Source organism: Bombyx mandarina, chromosome 13 (genome assembly GCF_030267445.1).
Source record: "Bombyx mandarina strain Sakado chromosome 13, ASM3026744v2".
Lineage (NCBI taxonomy): Eukaryota > Metazoa > Arthropoda > Insecta > Lepidoptera > Bombycidae > Bombyx > Bombyx mandarina.
Window position 1 is genome coordinate 8,406,526 of NC_143220.1, and position 20,519 is coordinate 8,427,044.

A 20,519-nucleotide genomic window follows, 5' to 3' on the forward strand; every position below is an offset into this window, starting at 1 on the left:
TACTTTATAGGTAGCTTCTTAAAAAAATAATTACAGGTCTACAGGATTTGAACCTCGGTAGAGTCGTATTGTTCGATAGAATTATACTGGGGATCTCGTTGGCATCACTCGTTGGAAGTAAGCAAAGAAAGATTATACTTATATACTATTATAAAATCAAATAAAAAATCCTGTTTTTCCTTATCCTCAATTTCCTTTTTTAATGTGGTATTCGTTTGTTAATATTTAGTTAGTTAATAATATTATGCTTATTTTTTGTTATTTTTGTTTTGCTTGCTTGTTTAAATTTTAATAAGAGTTAATTTTGCCTATTGCATATGGAACCGGCCTCGGGTGAGGGTCTTCTCCAGTCCTTTCCACTAATCTCTGTCCTTTCCTTTCCGATAGTTCGCCAGTCTATGTAGTATAGTTTAACTATATAGTATAGTATAATATAATATAGTATACTGCAATCTATAGTATGTATTATTATACGAAAACAAAACACTTGTACAGTACGACAGGGACTTAGACCTCATGTCTCAAGGTGGATGGCGGCAATCACGTGTCATGTCCGAGATGCCTAATAGCAACAGCGGATGGACATTGCGCTCAGCTACACATTAGTTAGTCTAAAATAATAAATAATAGTTTAAAAAACTAACAAAATACTCTTTTATAGAAAATCCAACTAAAAAATAGAAAATAAATTTCGTTCTTGGTTTAAATATTAATCTTCGTCAGACCTAAAGTTATTTATTAAACAGCAAATGGAAACTCAGATTGAATATTTCAAACTAAGCGCTTACAAGGCCGTGTCTGTTTAAAAATTAATAAAAAATTAATAATTCAACTATATCTAGTACGTTTGATGCTGAAGTAAGAAAATCAATTCTAGTTTTCAATTCAGTTCTCATTTCATACATTGTTCGTTGTATATATCAATTTTTTTTTCCTTGTAGGCAGACGAGCATACGGCCCATCTGATGGTGAGTGGTTACCGTCGCCCATGGACTTCAGCAATGCCAAGGGCAGAGCCAAGCCGCTGCCTACCGTTAAATACTCTCTACAAGCCTCATTTGAAGAAGGACATGTCATAGCGCTCGGGAAACACCGTGGAGGGGAGCTCATTCCATAGCCGGATGGTACGTGGTAAAAAAGACCTCTGAAAACGCACTGTGGATGACCGCAGTGGCTCCAGGTAGTATGGATGAACTCTACTCCGGTGGCGGGAGGTGCGATGGTAAAAACGAGATGCCGGTATCATCTCGAACAATTCCTCAGAGCACTCCCCATGGAATATACGGTACAAAATACAGAGGGAACCGAAGTCCTTCCGCAGACTCCGCAGGCTCCAAGCGATCCGTGAGAATGGGATTATCGACAATCCGAAAGGCCCTCCTCTGTATGGAGTCAAATGGAAGAAGCTGGTATTTGGGAGCCACGGCCCAGAGATGGGAGCGGTACTCCATGCGAGGCCTGACTTGTGCTTTATAAAGCAAAAGCCTTTGTCCAGGCGTGAGGTACCGCTTCGCTCTGTTGAGGACTCCCAGCATTTTGGACGCCAACTTGTCTTTGCCTTCAAGATGACTCCGAAACTGGACATCGCTCGAAATGACCGCAAGTATCCTAATACTCTCGGAAAATATTAAGATAAAGAAATAACTAGCAAATATTCAAAGCGGATTGACTGTTTTCCAGAAACCGTTGATGTCCATGAGCAGCATTTTTCGTACCTAGAGGTAGGTCATAAATTCGTCTGTATACAAAAGTACTTTTTCACCTAAATTCCTTTATAACATTCACGGTTGTGTCGGGGTCTATCTCAAAACAGTAAAACATAACCTTCATACCACACGCATCAACATTTTCACTATTGAGCCCAATTTAAATCCTTCTTATCCAGAGACCCATCTCCATTGATTCCCAACTGAATCTAGTTCAGGATCCCCTCTGCTCGTACCGTACAGTATGCGGGTAGCGTACTGTCACTTCAGCTAGTTATGCTACTGCTATGAACTACGCTAATTATTTATGAACATATTCTAACGGCAGACTCCACCGTAGGCAGCTCTGCCGCTGGCATTGCTGACGTCCATGGACGACAGTAACCACGCACCATCAGGTGGACCGTATGCTCATCATACAAGGGCAATAAACAAAAAAAAAACATCTTTAATTTCGTTCAGGAAAAACGGTGACGCCTTTTACCAATAATATACCTCGCTAAATACTCTCGAAGCCTCTAAAATTGAGTATAGAAAAGCTGAAGATAATAATTTAACCGGTGCAATTAATTTCCTGCCAACATTAAATAACGAATGCGTGTCTCAACAAAAGAAGCCTTTTCCTATAACTCAGAGAAGATCAATGAGTTATTAACAGCGTTATGGGCCGAAGGGGCGGGCCATAACGATGTAAGATAAAGAATCTTATTGAATAGGCCCAGGTAGAATGCTTAAAGGTTCTATCCGGATGCGCAATTATCCGGATGTTTTGCCGGAGGCATCGATCGTGGGTAACTTTGATTTTGCCAATTTTTGCGTTGTAGAATTTCTGAAATAATTTCCATTTCAATTTAGTTTGTGGCAAAAAAGAGAAGATTATCTTTGAAAAGATAGCCAGGTCTATAGCTAAAGAGAAATAATATACTGCGTCAGTCATTTACGTGCTCTCAATACCATACTATGTGTATGAGTATGTGCAGTTGTAATGGGACAGTTTAATTAAAATTTCATTCACTAATAAATTATATATAATGAAATAAGATTTGTGTACATTCTGATGCAATAACGTGACACCACGCGGTCAAGTGAAAATGGTCGGTCCTCCGCCAACACGCTGGGATAACTATAAGACATTAATACCGTGGAAAATAATAATAATAAAATAAGAAAACGGTTTAATCCAAACCAAAAAGTAGTATTATTTAATTACTTGTTTACTTTTCAACTTCCAGTTCATTAGGCAATTGGCCCTTTGCGATATTTCAAAGAGAAATAAGCATTGCTTACGACAAATAGCTGCGCATAATATTCTCTATTATTCTCAGTCTGTGCCGAGTGATCGCACTAGTGAACTTAACGAGCTTCTAGCTTTGTACTTTTGTGACAAACACAGGCAAAGGTTGATTTTAACGTAAATGTTTTTAAGATTTTCTTTGTAGAAAAAAAAACAGTTTTAGGTATTTATGCGTAGGTATCTCATTTTAGTAAATTTTAGAATGAATGAACAATATTGGTATGTTCCCTTTCTCTAGTCTGCGCTGTGGAGTTAATGAAAACGCTAACGCCTAAAAAGGGTTTGCGCATTATAATTTTTGCGCATTTGCCTTTGAGCACGTGATGTCATTATTCCAAAATAAATATCAATAATTTAACATTGTTGTTGGTAGGTCTCTATGATATACACTACAAATCACTTGGTTTTAAAGAGTCGAGTAATAGTGTGACAATTAAGCTCAGCGTGAATAAAGTCAAAAATCCTAGTGGAAAACAATCCCGGTACCATAATTGGCTCTAACGAACTCAAAAACCTAGAATTTGTTAATTAAATTGGTTAGCTCTTTCTCTGGCAGTGAATATGACAGCGAAAGGGAGATGGAAAGATCGCAATACATCCAGTAAAACAAAAATAAGGCTGGTACTCACACTGGTTTCTCGATCTTCCATTATGGGGTTCAATCCTGGACGATACTAAAGAGAAGAGATACGAAATCAAGGCATTTCAGAAGTGATGTTGGAGACGTGTGCTACGCATCCCATGGCTCATCGAACAAATTTGTCAATTCTCGAAGAACTTCTCTTAACAAGTAGGCTGTCTACAATCTATTATCAACACATACTAAGCTACTTTGGACACATTGCCCGCAGAAATCCTGACAACCTCGAAAAGCTGACGGTAGTATGCCATGTCGACGGAAAAAAACCACATGGTCTTGGGTAGGTGTACCCATTTATCAAAACTGACAGCATAACTTACCGGCATACCTAAACCTGAACTACTCAAGACTGACGAAAATAGAGACAAGTAGAGAGGAATTGTGAATGGGTGATAAGAGAACAGCCATCAAAGTTGAAACGACAGATCACTAATCCAGAAATACCATATTCTGTGTCTTTTACTCTAAATTGCATGATTTTTTTGGATTCGAATTTCCTGACAGAAAAATCTTATCAGTTATTAGACATAGATATTTGCGGCAGTCCACTTAAGGTCGTCATAGTAATACTGACGGCTCATCTCCAAACCTGCGTCATTCGAACAGTGATCGGGTGTGCGGTTAACGCGTCATTTGCTCTGTCCCAACGAGGGGACTTAAAACTTGTTCTCTGGTTTTGTTCAAGGAAACTTTTCGGAGTTTCGTGAACTCGCGAAATTTATACCAACTTGGAGGATCTAAGGGAGGGCCGGACGAAAAGTTAGGAATAAATGAGGTATTAAAAGTGAAATGGGCGTAAATGTTGCAACGTCTTTTTGTATTCCATGAATTTGGATTATGATGGTTTAATTTTATTTAACTACCGTACTTCAGTAGAGGAGTTAGTACGCTAGAAATAGGCAGGGTGGTGGTACTTACCCGTGCGGACTCATAAGACGTCCTACCACGCAAATTATAATTTTGTGGATTTAATTTTTATTACACAGTGTTCTTCCTTCACCGTGGAAGTCAACCGAGAACATTTGTTAAGACATAATTGTAACGTTTGTTATTTCATTAGAAAATTTGGTACTTGTAATCTGGAACTTCAACCAATGGCCTCTAGCTCTGTTATGCGCTTAAAAGTATTAGTGCGAGTTATTCTACCCATAGCGTTAACGTCAACAAAGATTCGTGTAGATCCAAAACGGCTTCTTCTGGTATTAATGAGAAAACAATTAGTATTAATAGTTTGCATGTTATCGTTGATGAAAAGGTTACCACATTAATTGAAGGTTTTAAGAAAATTAACATTACTATTAGTAATAGAAAAAATAAAACTGCATGATCCAGCTCACCCACGGTCGATTACTGGTCAAATATGTGTACTAATCTGGATAGTTAGAGCGAAACACAAACCTTAAGAACTACGTTTTGAAATGAATATACTACCCAAAATGTTTAAAACAATCTCCAAATCACTACATTAGACCGTGACAACTAACAGTTACGTGATTCGATAAACTAACTATAGACATCGCGTTGTATTTGTTAATTATCGATTGCGACGTTAATGGATATCGGATATGATTCAATAACGTAATTTGATCGATTTTGTCGACATAATAATATAATAACGGGGAATTGATTTAAGGCTTTCATATTGGTAGATGTTTCAATGAAAACTATTAAGAGGTACATTTATATCGTCTTTTCGCATTGTACAATTTCCAAAAATATTCGAAATTGAGTTAATATGCGGAATCATTTTGTATCACCAGTATTTTTCTCATAAATACTATCAAAAGAGCGTAGGTTAGTATTAGTTTTTTTTTTTTAGTTTTCCTATATTTTGTCTACTATTAACAAAATTAATACATAATTTTATCTAATTTAAAAGACAGATAATGTAACTGGTAAAAAAAAAAAAAAAAATTAATGTTGCAAAGATGGTTAGCAATATTAAAAATATCACATGTTAAACCTATAAAACACTCTCCTGTAAAATTAGTAAGTTTTGATATTATACAGTTTTATTGCGAGAAGACGATATGTTGGCATTTCAAGTGACTATACAACGTAATATAATGTCAGGTTTCGGCGTTTATAAAGAACATTCAAACACACGCCTCCTGTCAGATGACAGCGGCATCACATTTAAGAGTTTGTGGAGGCATAACCAGAAGACAGACCATTTGTTCAAAAATATGTCGATTGAGTGATAAAAGTCTCTGTAGTTATCTTAATGTCTCAAAGAAAGTTAATTGTAATCACTAATTAATATTTAGTGGTTAATTTTGCACAATTATTTCAATTGTAGAACCCTCTAGTGGTTACAAAGGTAAATAATAATAATGATAATTATTTATTTATTTCTCTCTTAAAGGTACAAATACAAATGGAAATTAACCTTATAATTTATTTTGTAAGCCTTTGAAAGAGCTGAAGTCTGTACTAGGTTCAAAGACCTCCAGACCTCAAAGATCTCCAGGCTCCCTCCTTCTTAAGATATAGTATAGGTTAGGTTACCGCTTGCAATGTTTGTGAATATTTACTAACTCAATAGTATCCGAATTAACTGGTATTGTAGAAGTTTTTCCCCTTGTTGAAAAAAGGCACTCAACGTTGTTCTTGACAGAGCAAATATCAAATATCTGGAATCTAAATACTTTTAGGGCGTTCAATTCCATCGTGTAAGGGTTGGTACTCGAATGGTTGAATAAATGATGCGCCCCGGATCGTCAGAAGGGCCCGCACTCGAGGGCAAGCCTCAACTCCAAATTAAGTTTGGTTTTTTCGAGCACAACTTTGTTTTTAAGAGAAGAACGCTTTCTATGACAACGATCAACGACCGTATTTTTCGGAAGTTGAGTATTTCAGGTTTTATTTATCGACCGCTATCGTACGAGATATGACAGAGTACACAACGTGACGTTACTAATTTATTAAAAGTGCATATTGCACAGTTCACATTGATTGTACCTTTTTCAGTATATTTAAAAAAAAAATTAGATGACTAGCCTTGTTGAAGCCGTGCGAAAAACGGAAAATTGAAATCCTGTGTTTAAGCAGTTGAATGTATTTGAATACTTTTGGTACAAAATTGAAATATTACTATATTGGCGTGGCTCATTTTCAAGTAATACTGTAGCCTATGATAGTGTATTCATAAGCTACTTAGACGATAGAGTTGAAACGCCGTCGTAGGAATACAACGCGTATTTATAAACGTGTATAAAGTGCCCTTGCTTGATATTCTAAAAACACCATTTAAAATATCAAGTATAAAAAAATGTGACCCGAAATAACAGCGTAGGGCGGCTAACAGTACCTACATTACCTGACTGACAAAGTATTCTGAACTAGTTAACTAGAAGCACAAACTCTGAACGTACTCCGTGTAGTAGAAACTCACTCAAGACGCGTGTCTTCTTTCAAAAAACCATACGTAAAGAATTTAAAAAATAAACGAATAACTTACTATTCGTTTTAAACGTTATCGTTCGCCTCTTCGTTAAAATCGATATTTGTACGTCATAAAACTCTAGTCTGTATATCCATTACTGTCTAAATTAAGCTCGAGTGAAACAGCGAACACACTTAATCAACAATATAGTTAAATTTCGTAAAAATTTAAAATGCGCTGACAATTTTAAAGCTTAAAATTTCATAAAGAGAAAGCGATGAGCGTGCATCACACACACACACATACACTTAAACGAAATAATGTAATCTTGAAGCGCTTAACCCGCTAGCCGTTTCAAGGTGTACCTAGAACATTATGTACATAGAGACGAGTCTTTATTGTTAGCGAGTAAATGGCTAAAAGGCATATGGTTTTTGGATTGGATTAGATGAGCAGGATCATTCTCGGTCTTCGACAATATTCCAAATTTCCTAAGATTTTTTTATTTTTTTATTGTTTAGATAGGTGGACGAGCTCACAGCCCACCTGATGTTACGTGGTTAATGTAGCCCATAAACATCTACAACGTAAATGCCGCCACCCACCTTGAGATATGAGTTCTAACGTATCAGTATAGTTACAACGGCTGCCCCGCCCTTCAAACCGAAAAGCATTACTGCTTCACGACAGAAATAGGCGGGGTGGTGGTAGCTACCCGTGCGTACTCAGAAGAGGTCCCACCACCAGTAAAGGTTTATCTTAACACACCAATTAATGTTTCCGTTAAGCAAAATTTGAAAACGAAAAAAATATTAAAGTCTGTCTAGAAAGATGAATACCAACAAAATAACGAAATTAGTATGGGAGTATTAGATAAATTGACATAACAATATTTGATAAACACATTTTAATCAATTTTCTTTATCCATTGTTTATGTCAGTTACTTTTAATACTCCTGGCATCATTCCAGTATTAGTACTTTGGACTACATTTGAATATAAAATGCTTTAAGCTCAACATCAACATAATCTACAACTACCACATAAGTTACAAATAAAGCGAAAGAATTGACAATATCTAGACGCGTAGGGTTCTTAAATTGTCAATTCCCAAGCGTGGAAACTGTCGCCGCTACCCGCTCGTATAACCGCCGCAACCTTGACTCCGGTACCATAAACTCCAGCACTTTATTTGCGGCAGATAGCCGGCATACTTCCCGCGTCGGAATCCAGCGCGTGCTTACAAAGTATCCCTTAGGAATTTCAATTCGACTGCTTAATGTATCACAGCTTCTAGTTTTCGTGTTGGATCAGTCTATTTCTTTTCCCGCTTCTTAATGACTGATGAAAGTTCATCAGTCATTAAGACACTTCTTGACAATTACTTCATATTATAAATAGTATTATTAAATGTATTTCAACCAGTATTTTGAGTAGATTTTGATGAGATTATCCGTGATCATAACGCTTACCGGTATCAGAGCTACTGTACTCAATAGTACTGGCGAAACAAATACAAGTTTTAGTATCTTATAATTTATATTGTTTAAGATCCCTTATAATAAAATGCGCACTATAAAAGCAGCATTACCAAACTACAATGAAGGAATTAAATCGAGCAGGTTAGGAGCAAGCGCCTAATTCCCAGAAAATGCTATCTGAATAAAGTGAATAAGCCCAAACTGCAAAAAATGCTTTGCAGCACAATTAGCCTTTGAATGATTGATTTTAGTGAATCTTGTTAATAAGGTATGTACGCACATAGGACCCTACATTGAGCTATTTATTTTCTGAATAGAGTCTCGGGAACGCAAGCCTATGTTTGTTCCGTATTTTGTATTTTACTAAGTTTTTCCATCACCACTTCCCACCGTAAGAGATGATTGGAATTTCCCAAAGTTTTGTATAATGACCCCGGGATTCGAACTTTGTAAATAGTTGCATCACTTAATCGGTCTTAACATCACTTCCAGACTTATAAATAGCAAGATCGTAAAAGTCTCGGAGCAGACACAAAATATAACCAGTTATAATATGAAAGACAAAGTAAGGTCTACATTTCTCTAGAAATGTGGTATGCAACCAGTACCTTGTTGTAAGGTTGGCTAAACTCTAAGATTGTCATACAAAAATTAGGAAAGCGTATTACAATTTCAAATATTTTTTTTTTAATTGTTAATAATAGTCTATTTAAATTTATTTTTAAATGCTTAATAAAGATAATAAGCGCCGTTGCTATTAATAATCCGCAGGTAACAGAGCGACCGACATCACTCAGCGCCTCTTCTAGTTTATTGCAGCGTTAATTAATTTCGCAAACATTATTAAACTCCATACCGTATTCTGTTAAATTTATCAGTCTATTAATAATTCTGCAACCGTAGATAGTTACGCGTGCCTGTGACTCATATAGCGTTAAGTGGTGACTAGGGTCCATTGACTACACCGTAAAGGACGTTAAGTGAAGAAAATAGATTGAAAACCATTGCTCATAGCTCCTCAAGAATTTTTTTTTTTATTGCTTTTATGTTTGGACGAGCTCACAGCCCACCTGGTGTGAAGTGTTTACTGGAGCCCATGGACATCTACAACGTAAATGCGCCACCCACCTTGAGATATAAGTTCTAAGATCTCAGTATAGTTACAACGGCTGCCCTACCCTTCAAACCGAAACGCATTACTGCTTCACGGCAGAAATAGGCAGGGCGGTGGTACCTACCCGTGCGGACTAACAAGAGGTCCTACCACCAGTAAACATTAAGACAAAGTTCCTCCTCCGCACGAGTCTCCGAGAAAACACTAAATTCAAACAACAATAACTTCACATTTTCATAATACAAACAAAATTTGAGTACCAGGCTAGCATGAACTCGAGCAATTCCTGCTAAAGTACGACGTAGGTCTACGGCAAACGTCCCCGGCAGCGATACGCAATGAGAAATGACAGCATTTGTACCCGCCTCCCGCGGTCGCTCCATTCACCGTAATTTGTACGTGTTAAGCAACGCTTGTAAAAACATAGCTGTTTGTGTGATGATTAAATGAAGCCTTACGTTTTTATGGGAGTGTATTATTTTTAATTTGCCCCGCAAAGTACCGAGGTCGGGGTTATGAGGGAGGCATCATATAAGTAATACGATGTTACGTTTTATGTCTTAAGACGACGTCTGCGCCCGAAATGAGTTCGGTGAAAAAAAAACAGGGAATGTATTCTGAAACACCTCATTAGTCCACCGGTATTTAACTTACTGTTATGTTGGCAAACATTTATTTAAATTAAAAAAAAATAGCATGCCCGCTGAGTTTGTTTCGCCAATTCGTCTTGGTTCGTGACTCTTATTGAAAATCAGTCGTATCGAAATAGGTGAAATCGAGTTATTTTGACTTTCAATATAAACACACAAATACAAATTGAAAAAATAAATATTTGAGTTTTGATTCGCTCCCGTCCAGAGTCAGCGTATTGTTAAAGAAATTTGATATTCAAGATCTGGGTGTAGCTAATCTTGTTTTGTATTTTCGGTGTCGATATACGCAGGAGAAAATTCAAGATCGGAGAGTCATTGAATGTAGCGTTTTTATTATTAGGAATTCAAACCGCAACATCAAATACGATATTATTTTTGCAAATCCAGTTTCATTTTCGTGAAAATCTGATTACCATACGAATAAAAGTAAAGGAAAACAAGCAAAAGAAAACATTTTCGTAAAGAGCTGACCGTCTTCAAATAATTTCACAATATACCATTCAAATGCAAAATGCTACGAACGTAAACAAGAAATAGGTATTACACAAAAGGCCCGCGGGTCAAGGTCACCAGTCATTTGAATCCCGGGGGTATGATTCGCGTTAATCGAATTCTTTTAGCAAGGAACCTTCCTTGACCAGCGAAAGTTCAAGTAACACAAAACGCTTTTGTTATTGACATTTTCGTGAATCTATAAAAACGGGCGATTTATCAAGCGTGGAACGGCAACGGCATCGAATGCTATTGTTCCGGAAAAATCATTTCGTTAGGTTAATGAAAACTTCCGGTATTTCGTTTAGGGTCGGAACCGATTTGAAATAAGGTGAATCCCTCAATTCCTTACCGAAAACGAATATTATTGAGTAAAAATGAATTCATATGCATAAAACACCCACATAGTACATGTTTATGTAAATCCTCATATTTGCTGTCGTGAGGCGGCAACTTCAATGCAAATATCTCAAGCGAGAGACCTTTGTAAGTCTCTCTTACAACTTGTCCGGGCAATAAGGTTCACAAACAATGTAATCGGATTGTCGCCCTTAGCGTTAGCACGTCTGCAGTATCGCCGCGCATTAAATGTTCAACAATTTCCGAATTATTTAGGACGCCTGGTTGTTCATAGAAATGTCGCTCTTCTATTGCTTGAATGTCACTTACAAGGTCGTAAGTTTGAAGTACATTTGAGAATTTGAATGGATTTTTTGTTATGTTTCAGTTTGTGAGACGGGTATATAGGAAGCGGGTCGCTTTCGCCAACTCTGGAAATCTTAACACACGTTGCTTAGTCACATTAATTAGCTTAACATGCTCTAGTCGATTTGGTGACCTAGCTGGTGATCTAACCAGTAATGAATTAAAATTTACCTATTCTACAGTAGACTACCAAATTATAATCTTAAACCTTGAACGCCTACGAGAACCAAGTAAGTACTAAATTCAAAGCAAATCCCACCTGTACTGGCTAAGCTCGTGCTCGTCCACCCATCCTGGTGAAACTGGAAAGGCCTTCGGGCCAACATTAATCCTTCAGTCATGAAAAAAACCTATATCCGACTTGTACTGGAGCCCCTCTAATTATCTCAAAGCAAGATTCCCAAAAAAGTTCAGCGACGTCAAGTTACTCCCCCAAAGGTCACTGTAAGCATAACTTATTTAAGCTCAATTTGCGAAGCCGCTGTAATTTAATGACCTAAGTTCAGGCATAAACGTCGTCAAAATTATGACCTTGGCTGTGTTAAGACTAATGACATAGAGTTATAGTTTCTAAGCCACTGACTGGGTGGTCTTTATTATGTACTTTCCAGCAGGCAGCGATGTGTGATATTTGTTATCTCAAATGTAACAAATATAATTTTAAAAAGCATTTGCTTGAATAAGGCCGAAATTGTTGACATCTGATACTACTCTACTGCAAAGATGCCTTAAAAAGCAGTACGCAAGGATTTTCAACCGTTGGCTTGGCGTCTCTTGGGTCATATATCCGGGTGAAGAGACATGTGCTCCGCGCAAAACTCGTCTCTAGAGCCCCGCCTGCCTCAGTTCAGTTGTAGGGACAGGGAATTTTAGGCGGTTCACATGCGACATATCGGGTTTCCACCTACCAACCCAACCCGTTTGTGGAAATACGGTTAATTCCAGTTGACCCAAAAAATACCAAAACGGTTTTTTTTTTATTGCTTAGATGGTTGGAAGAGCTCACAGCCCACCTAGTGTTAAGTGGTTACTGGAGCCCATAGACATCTACAACGTAAATGCACCACCCATCTTGAGATATAAGGTCTCAGTATAGTTACAACGGCTACCCCACCCTTCAAACCGAAACGCATTACTTCTTCACGGCAGAAATTGGCGGGGTGGTGGTACCTACCCGTGCGGACTCACATGAGAGTTCCACCTGCTTGAAATTTATAATAGCTAGCATAATGATATTTGACGATAGCTCTTCTCAATAGAGTTGACTGCGTCTGCTTGAGAAAAAATGTGACTTCATTCTGACATTCCGCCATTATAGCGAGATCAGTTAATTATTCTAAATCTGTGACGGCAGTCATCGTTGAACACAAGATATTTAACAGATGACCGAATCTCCGTAACGGCAATTTTTAGGTGAGATTGCATACATACAAGTTCAACAATAACATATGGTCCGCCGGTCTACCGAGAAATGTAACCCGCTGGAAGATCTTTCCCTTGCCTTTAAGTCCCAAGAGTATACTTAATAAAAAAATTTTAAGCCTGTTAAGTATTCTAGTTGTCGGAAATAATATAATGACAATAAAAATACGCGATATTAAATCGTTAAAGTAGTTTTAATCATTTCTACGATTCGTGGAAAACAAAGAATATACTAAACCGTATAAAAGTTTTGAGATAAAGTAAACAAATAGAAGAACTACTAAAAAAAATTAATCTTTCGAAAGTACATGATTTCTTTTTCAAAGCACAGATTGCTTGATTGTTTTGTAGTATGTTATGGTTTATATAATTTATTTTATTTGATATGTATTTCTTATCTACCTATTTAGTAATTATAACCTAGTGTTTATTTTCACTCGTGTCTACTATAATTCTTTAAATTATCGCCATGTATTAACTTTATCACAGCTACGCACTTCTTGAATCTTTCACTTCATCAACGAGGGTTAACTGGATGAGAATGCCTGCATGGCGTTAAGTTCGCCTTTGTACAATGTTTTTGCGCAATAAAGAATTTTCATTCATTCATTCATTCATTCTAATAAATAGAAGAATTTCGAACTAATGTTAGTGTGTGCTAATGTTTTTCATTCAAACAGTTCATAGATGATCACGTTAATGCTCAAAGTTTTTGTACGCACTCACGATTCCCTGATGCTACTCTAAAACTTCTTCAGCTAGAAGTCATAAATTCAATATAGGACACACGCTGTTTTTATTTCTGAAACAATCATCTGAAGAGTACGAGGCACGATGGTCGTTTACAAGTGACCATGGAATTTAGCGCGATAATTTATTTATTTAACATTTTAATGAAATAACAACAGCATCAGTATCTTGTTAATACAGTCGTGTACTAACTAGATAAGTCGTGTATTACTGGTGATAGGACGTCTTGTGAGTCCGCACGGGTAGGTACCACCGCCCTGCCTATTTCTGTTGTGAAGCAGCAAGCGTTTCGTTTTGAAGGGTGGGGCAGCCGTTATAACTATACTGAGACCTTAGAACTCTTATCTCACGGTGTGCGGAGGCATTTACGTTGCAGATGTCTGAACTCTGGTAACCACGTAACACCGGGCGGGCTGTGAACTCGTTCACTCATCTAATTAATAAAAATATATTTTTTTATAAAATATTCAAGTTCAATGAACTACAGATTAGGTACAGCTGGCAGACAAGAGTAAAGCTTCTTAGCTTTCTTAGAGTAAAGTTATTTCAGTACTGTTTAGACTTCACTCGTCTTTTGTAAAGTTGGACAAATACACATCGTAGTTTATATGAGCTCCAGTAACTGCTTAACATCAAGTGGGTCGTCTTCTCGTCTTAGATCAATAACTCTATATGATGACACCATCTTAAGAAGGAATGAAATATTTTAAACATTCATTTCGAGCGTATAAACACTGACATGTCAAACCAAAAAAATACTAAGAAATGATGTTATAAGGCAGGACTGGCGGTGGGACTTCATCTACTGGTGGTAGGACCTCTTCTGAGTCCGCGGGGATAGTTAACACTCCGCCTATTTCTGCCGTCAAGCAGTAATGCGTTTCGGTTTGAAGGGCAGGAAAGCCGTTGTAAGACTGGGACTGTGACCTTAGAACTCGCATCTGAAAGTGGATGGCAGAATTTCCGTTGTAGATGTCTATGGGCTCCGGTAACCACTTAACACCAGATGGGCTGTGAGCTCGTCCTCCTATGTAAGCAATAAAAAAAAGACAGTTTAAACTAAAGTTTTTTTCTTAAAGTTATAAAGGTACTGAGTAGATTTGGAGTATTTAAAGAACTATTCCTCGCATTTCAAAGACGTGGTCGATAAAGGAACGACCAGTAAAATCTCAGAGTTAGTTTCTCTAATAATATTTCCATCTATATCTCTGCCAATACAAAATGATAATAAAACACAGTAGGCACTATTCAGTAGGCACAAACTCTGTAACTAGTTAAGTTCAGTGAATAAGTGCCTTATAAACTCGCGCCACGTATCTCATTTCCTGAGAACACGGAAAACCCATAAAGCGTAGATATAAAACCCTAGAGAATGGTAAACGGTATAGTTTATTTATTTATTTTTACGCTAGAGGGCGTCACTTGAGCTGCGGCGTCATATCTAGGTGAGGATTGTATTGTGCGCCACATTTTACACTCTACGATGAGTTATTACAATAAATTTTGGGCGCATTTAACAAAAATCATGTCTCCAACTTAAATATTTATTGTTAGACCCAGTTCTAACATTATTTCTTTAGTAAGATTACATCATTAAAAGCAATTTTAATTCCATAAAATTATTTACGACGAATTGGCAATCTAATATGTTTCAATGCAATGAGGCGAATGAGGAAACAACCTTGAACTCTGATATTGAAACTGTGCTAGAAAAGACACTGTCATCGATAATGATTTTGAAGGTTTCTGTTATCTACTAAGCAAGAGACTGTGTTTTCTTTAGCCCACTGAGTTTCTCGCCGGATCTTCTCAGAGGGTCGCGTTTCCGATCCGGTGGTCTGCTCGTGCTAGGGTCAGTGTTAGCATCACTCCGGTTTGAGACCCGTGAGCTCACCTACTAGTTAAGGTTACGCTGAAATAGGCTCTCAAGGCTATCAGCTTAGGTAGAAAAAAAAAAGTGTTTTCTATAGTTCTTAACTACCAATGACTTAAACCAAACTTAAAAAGGGAAATTTTAGAAGTTATTTTTCGATATCCGTTCGAATTGAACTAAATTCAATGCCCCCATTCGGAGACCCGCCCCTTACAACTCAGACATAAGTTTCAATCGTCTCATGGCCAGTATAACGCGCACCCAGCGTGCTATTATCCGCATACCAATGCTCAGATGTAATTTATAAACATGATAAAAAGCTTGGGGGAAAGCACCGAAACTTGTGGAACGCCAACGTTAGTGATCATGGACTAGCCACCGTCAGCGACGACTATAGATGTTCCATCCATCCGTGACCTTCCATTTGCAGAGTCCCTCGAAGATTCCGTATGCTGGTAACTTTGACAGAAGTCCCCGAAACGCCAGACCCTGTCGAAAGCTTCGTAATATCGAGGCTCACAGCGAAAGCCTCACCCTTTCTCTCCAAGCCACTAGCCCAACGATTGGGGTACATTCAATCTTGGTATTAGAACCACATTACAATCCTTATTATCAGTAGATCCGTTGTCCATCGTGAATTTCGTAAATCAAAAACATCTAGCACAGATCTAATAGAATTACTTATCTTTATATTTTATAATGAAACAGCATTCTTGAAACATATAATTATCTCAATAGATACGGCGCTCTAACATTTAAATATGAACCCTACCAAAATTAATTGTATTTGAAAACGATCGTTGAAAACCCAATTGAATTTCTTTTCTAAGCATTGCCCCCATTAACCATTAACGAGTAGATTCTGCGAATATTCATCAAAGAATCAAAGGGCTACAATTAACTCGGCTCGCGCTTTTACATTATCTACGAGTATAAACATCATTATTCTCGATTTGAACGGAACAATGAACCATTATAGAGCGGGGTATTATGATAAAATACTATAAAACGGTTCTCAAAATCCCGTACTGAATTACTACCGAAACTTACAGTTGGTTTGTAAAGCACTTAGTTTTTGCGACTGCCCACGGAGACTATGTCTAATTCTTTGGCACGCTCTAAAGCCTTTGAAACTCGCCTTTTGATGAATTTCAACAAATGAGATTTTATTAGATTCGTCGCAGATCTGGGATTTTCCGAATTGTCCACGGAAAAGTATTTGGTAAAAACGCGGGGAGCGAAGCTGTGTGAATTTTTTATTTGTTAATTTAGTGTTTCTTCAGGTTTAAACTTGTAATAACTGTGTTTACCATCTGTCAAAGTACACAAGGGTGGGAAAGTTAAGCAATGCCGCTAGATGTGGTTTCCTAGGTCCCTCCAAAAACTACACTAAAATCTCAGTAAATATCTACCGTTCTACCGAGCGTTTCATCTTATCTCATTGCATTTCATTTATTTGATTCCAATTGATTACAGTCTCAAATAAATTAACTTCACTTCATTTCGCTCTATATCCTTTTTTATGACAGAATATAAATATAAAATTTTAGTTTGTATGATGTAATGATAGCTTCGCCTTTCTTTTTTTATTGCTTCGATGGGTGAAGGAGCTCACGGCCCACCTGGTGTTAAGTGATTACCGGAGCCCATACATCTACAGCGTAAATACCGCCACCCACCTTAAGACATGAGCTATAAGTCTCAGTTTTTACAGCACAACGGCTGCCCCGCCCTTCAAACCGAAACGCATTACTGCTTCACGGTAGAAATAAGCAGGCATTATTCCTGTTGGAATAATGAAACTATTAGTATTGTCAGCGGACAAACTGCCTTAAAAATAGCAGGTAGTTGTTCAATGGGTGGTTTTCAAATTGGTACTATAAACGAACTGATGGCCCACCTGGTGTTAAGAATTTCCTTGCCCAGTTTGAACTATATTAAGTGTATAATCTATGGTTTGAACTGAGCTGTTGACGTTTCACATGAAATCGCATGTAGACGAGGAGGCGGCACTAACATTCATTCCGACAACCTACAAACATTACGAAACATTACGTTTATCTGGGTGCAAAGGTCTTTATTGCGTCCCATCCAACAATCAATCCCTTTCTCGGTGTTTGCCGAGCGCACTGTTTGCCTGACGTTTCCTACTTCAAATGAGGTTTGATAAGAGTCGTTAGCTGTGTCGCTGCTATCACCGAAGTCTATGAGCGGGAACTACAAATATCATTGAAGCCGAACTTAGGCTGCTCTTTATAGGAAGGTATCAAAAATGTATCACAAAGTTAAATACGGCCAAAAAGCTCACAGTCAGAAAAGTCGTACTATACATACGTATATTCAACGGAACACTTTCCCTCTAATTAAAGGAGCCTTCGAAACAATTTCTGGAAGATTCCACCAGACCGCTGACTTATCAGAGTGAACAGTTACGTCCCAAATTAACACGTCATTAACCCTCACCCTTTTTCCTAACTACCCATTCAAGGTCTCCGTTACTTGGCTAATGAAGGGAATTACTCAATTCTCAGAGACATAAAGTTGGTTCTGGTCGAACTGATAAGGCTCCAGTGACATAGGACATTAGTGAGCTCCTTAATATGGGATTCATTTTAAGCTATGAAAAAAATAACAATATTTTCCTATGTTCACCGGTCTCACCCCTTTCTGACTATTTCTGTCAGAGGCAATCATGAATTTGAATAATTAAAGCCAGAGAAATCTTAATGGAAAGCAGCAATCTGGTAATGCCCCGACTTGCTGCATTTGTTAGCCAATCAGAAGGTATTTACTATCATTAATACCATTCTTCTGTTTCCTTAACAAAACCCTCGAAACCGCCTAGTACTTTTTACGTCGAAAATTTTGTTCATAATAAACCATAATAGATGTTTCATTCAATCAAACTATTTATAACAAAATTACGCATAGTTTAGTTAAAACGAATCTAAGTTGGTAAATTATTCAGCATTTCGTAGTAAACAAAGTACAGCTTGTTTACTTATAAAGGCTAGTCTTGAGGTTCGCACGAGTAGATAATAATATTGTTATAAAAATGAAGCTTTTATGTTTCATTTTTGTGGTCACGCAATACGCAAATAGAAGTGAAGAAGATTTTCTTTTCATCTTTTTAAATTTCAAACTTTTCGTAATCTCAGTAAAATATAAAGTATCATATAGTTTATCCGTAATAAAATAAGCTATCTAGTTTAAGATTTACTCTCAAAATCAAACCCACCTACCCCAAACCCCCTAATTTATTTAGTTTGCAAAAAATACAACTCATCGGATCATTTATAATAAAAAGTACAATAGATTATTTCTATCAGTGATATTCCGGCAAGTACCTAAATAAACAAAATCGTACACGATCATCCAGCGCCGAACTAGGCTCACCTGTACAAATTATAATTATTTATTTGTATTTACAATACGCCTCTGTATTGTAGTGATAAACTAACTTAGAAGCTATGTACATCAAAATAGTTTATCTAAATGAATAAAATACGTAGATCACTTTTTATTTGCTCTAATGTTAGTGTATCCCATTAAATCAATCTGTATTCTCGCAACGAAGCCCTTTCGGGACAACTATCGAGTGACGATGAAGCCCCAGAAATCTTGGCCCTTAAGCTGCATCGAAGTCACCACAGCCACTGCAGGATCCGTGGGAATTTACGTTGTCGCTTTCTGTGGAACTCTTCATTTGAGAACAGAAACAGGCAGCAAGATATGTATGGTACACTGACGAATTTTACGCCATGGGCTATTACTGCTACCATCTTATCTGTCTGCTTGTCTATTGAGTTTCGCTTTCCACGAGCTGCCTCTCCATGGTATCACTGTGGTTACACCGACATTCCATGATCGGATGCTCAGGCGGTCAGACGGTTGCATATTAGCGAAAACAATTGCCGTGCACCATTTCAAGGTCCCCATTAAAACTCTGTCTGACCACACCAGCGTTACTAATAAGATACATCAAGAAGTAACGTTACTTTGATTCCGTGTTTTTTTTTTCTTCTTTAAAAAGACAATTAAGATATTCACCGGCGAATTAGTAACAGCCTACTACTATGATCGCCAACTGCCATTTACTAGCGGCTACTCCTATTTTGAGACTGCACGGGTAGGTAGTACCACTTTGACTATTTTTGCTGCGAAACAATCAAACGCAGGGCTTGAAAGGAGAAGCAGCCGGTATACAACATAATCGAGACTTCGACATCATGATCTATAGTAAGTAACCACATCAGGTGAATCATGAGCTCATTCACCCACCAGTAATATATAATTAACACGACAACAGACATCGTAAAAATCTCAAAAATAGCATTCATCATTATTAGAATCAAATCTGAGATTGACCCAAAAAACAAATACCGATTTGCAAAATCATACATGAAGACACATTATTACGATATTAGACAATCAAATCAATTGCTCAATTTCCTTATCAAATTTTCAAGTTGATCAGAAAATAATGTAATTAATAATACGTCTGTTTAACAAGCGGGGATTTATGAAAAAGAAAACCTCAGAAAACCGAAGAACGAAAATATAATAACCAATAACAAGATTCAAACACGAAAAGAACATTCCTTCATTATTAAAACATTAAGTAAATTGTATAATCAATGTAATCTTACCTTCAAAACCATTAAAACTCTGCCTTATTATTTTCACTCTATCAAAAAAACACAAAAACAGTTTTTTTTTCTCAATTAAATGTTATTTTCAAATATTTTTGAATTACGCGTCGCATTCGCGGCTTCAGCGACGAAAATCGCCCACTCCTTGTGGCAGATAAAAGCCTACTGCAGACCAGGTTTGGTTCACAAACTATGGTCCCGCAGCGGTGATGATGCGCATGCGTGCGACCGCGAAGGACCTAACGGGATGTAGTCAGCTGATGGACGTTAAGGTCACCGTGTCGAAGAAAATTCGAAAACCGCCTAGTAATATTACACTGGTTCGTAACCAGATCTGCATGGCTTTGCATTC

General features: G+C 37.4%; 1 protein-coding gene across 1 annotated transcript in view; it reads right to left on the minus strand.

Annotated features, from left to right (window-relative positions):
• Positions 1–20,317, minus strand: part of LOC114249998 (protein O-mannosyl-transferase TMTC1) — a 195,743-nt gene extending 175,426 nt beyond the window's left edge. The window contains exon 1 of the mRNA XM_089732426.1: positions 20,165–20,317. The gene's annotated coding sequence lies outside the window, so the exon portion shown is untranslated. The remainder of the gene's footprint in view (positions 1–20,164) is intronic.
• Between the last annotated feature and the right edge of the window lie 202 nt (positions 20,318–20,519).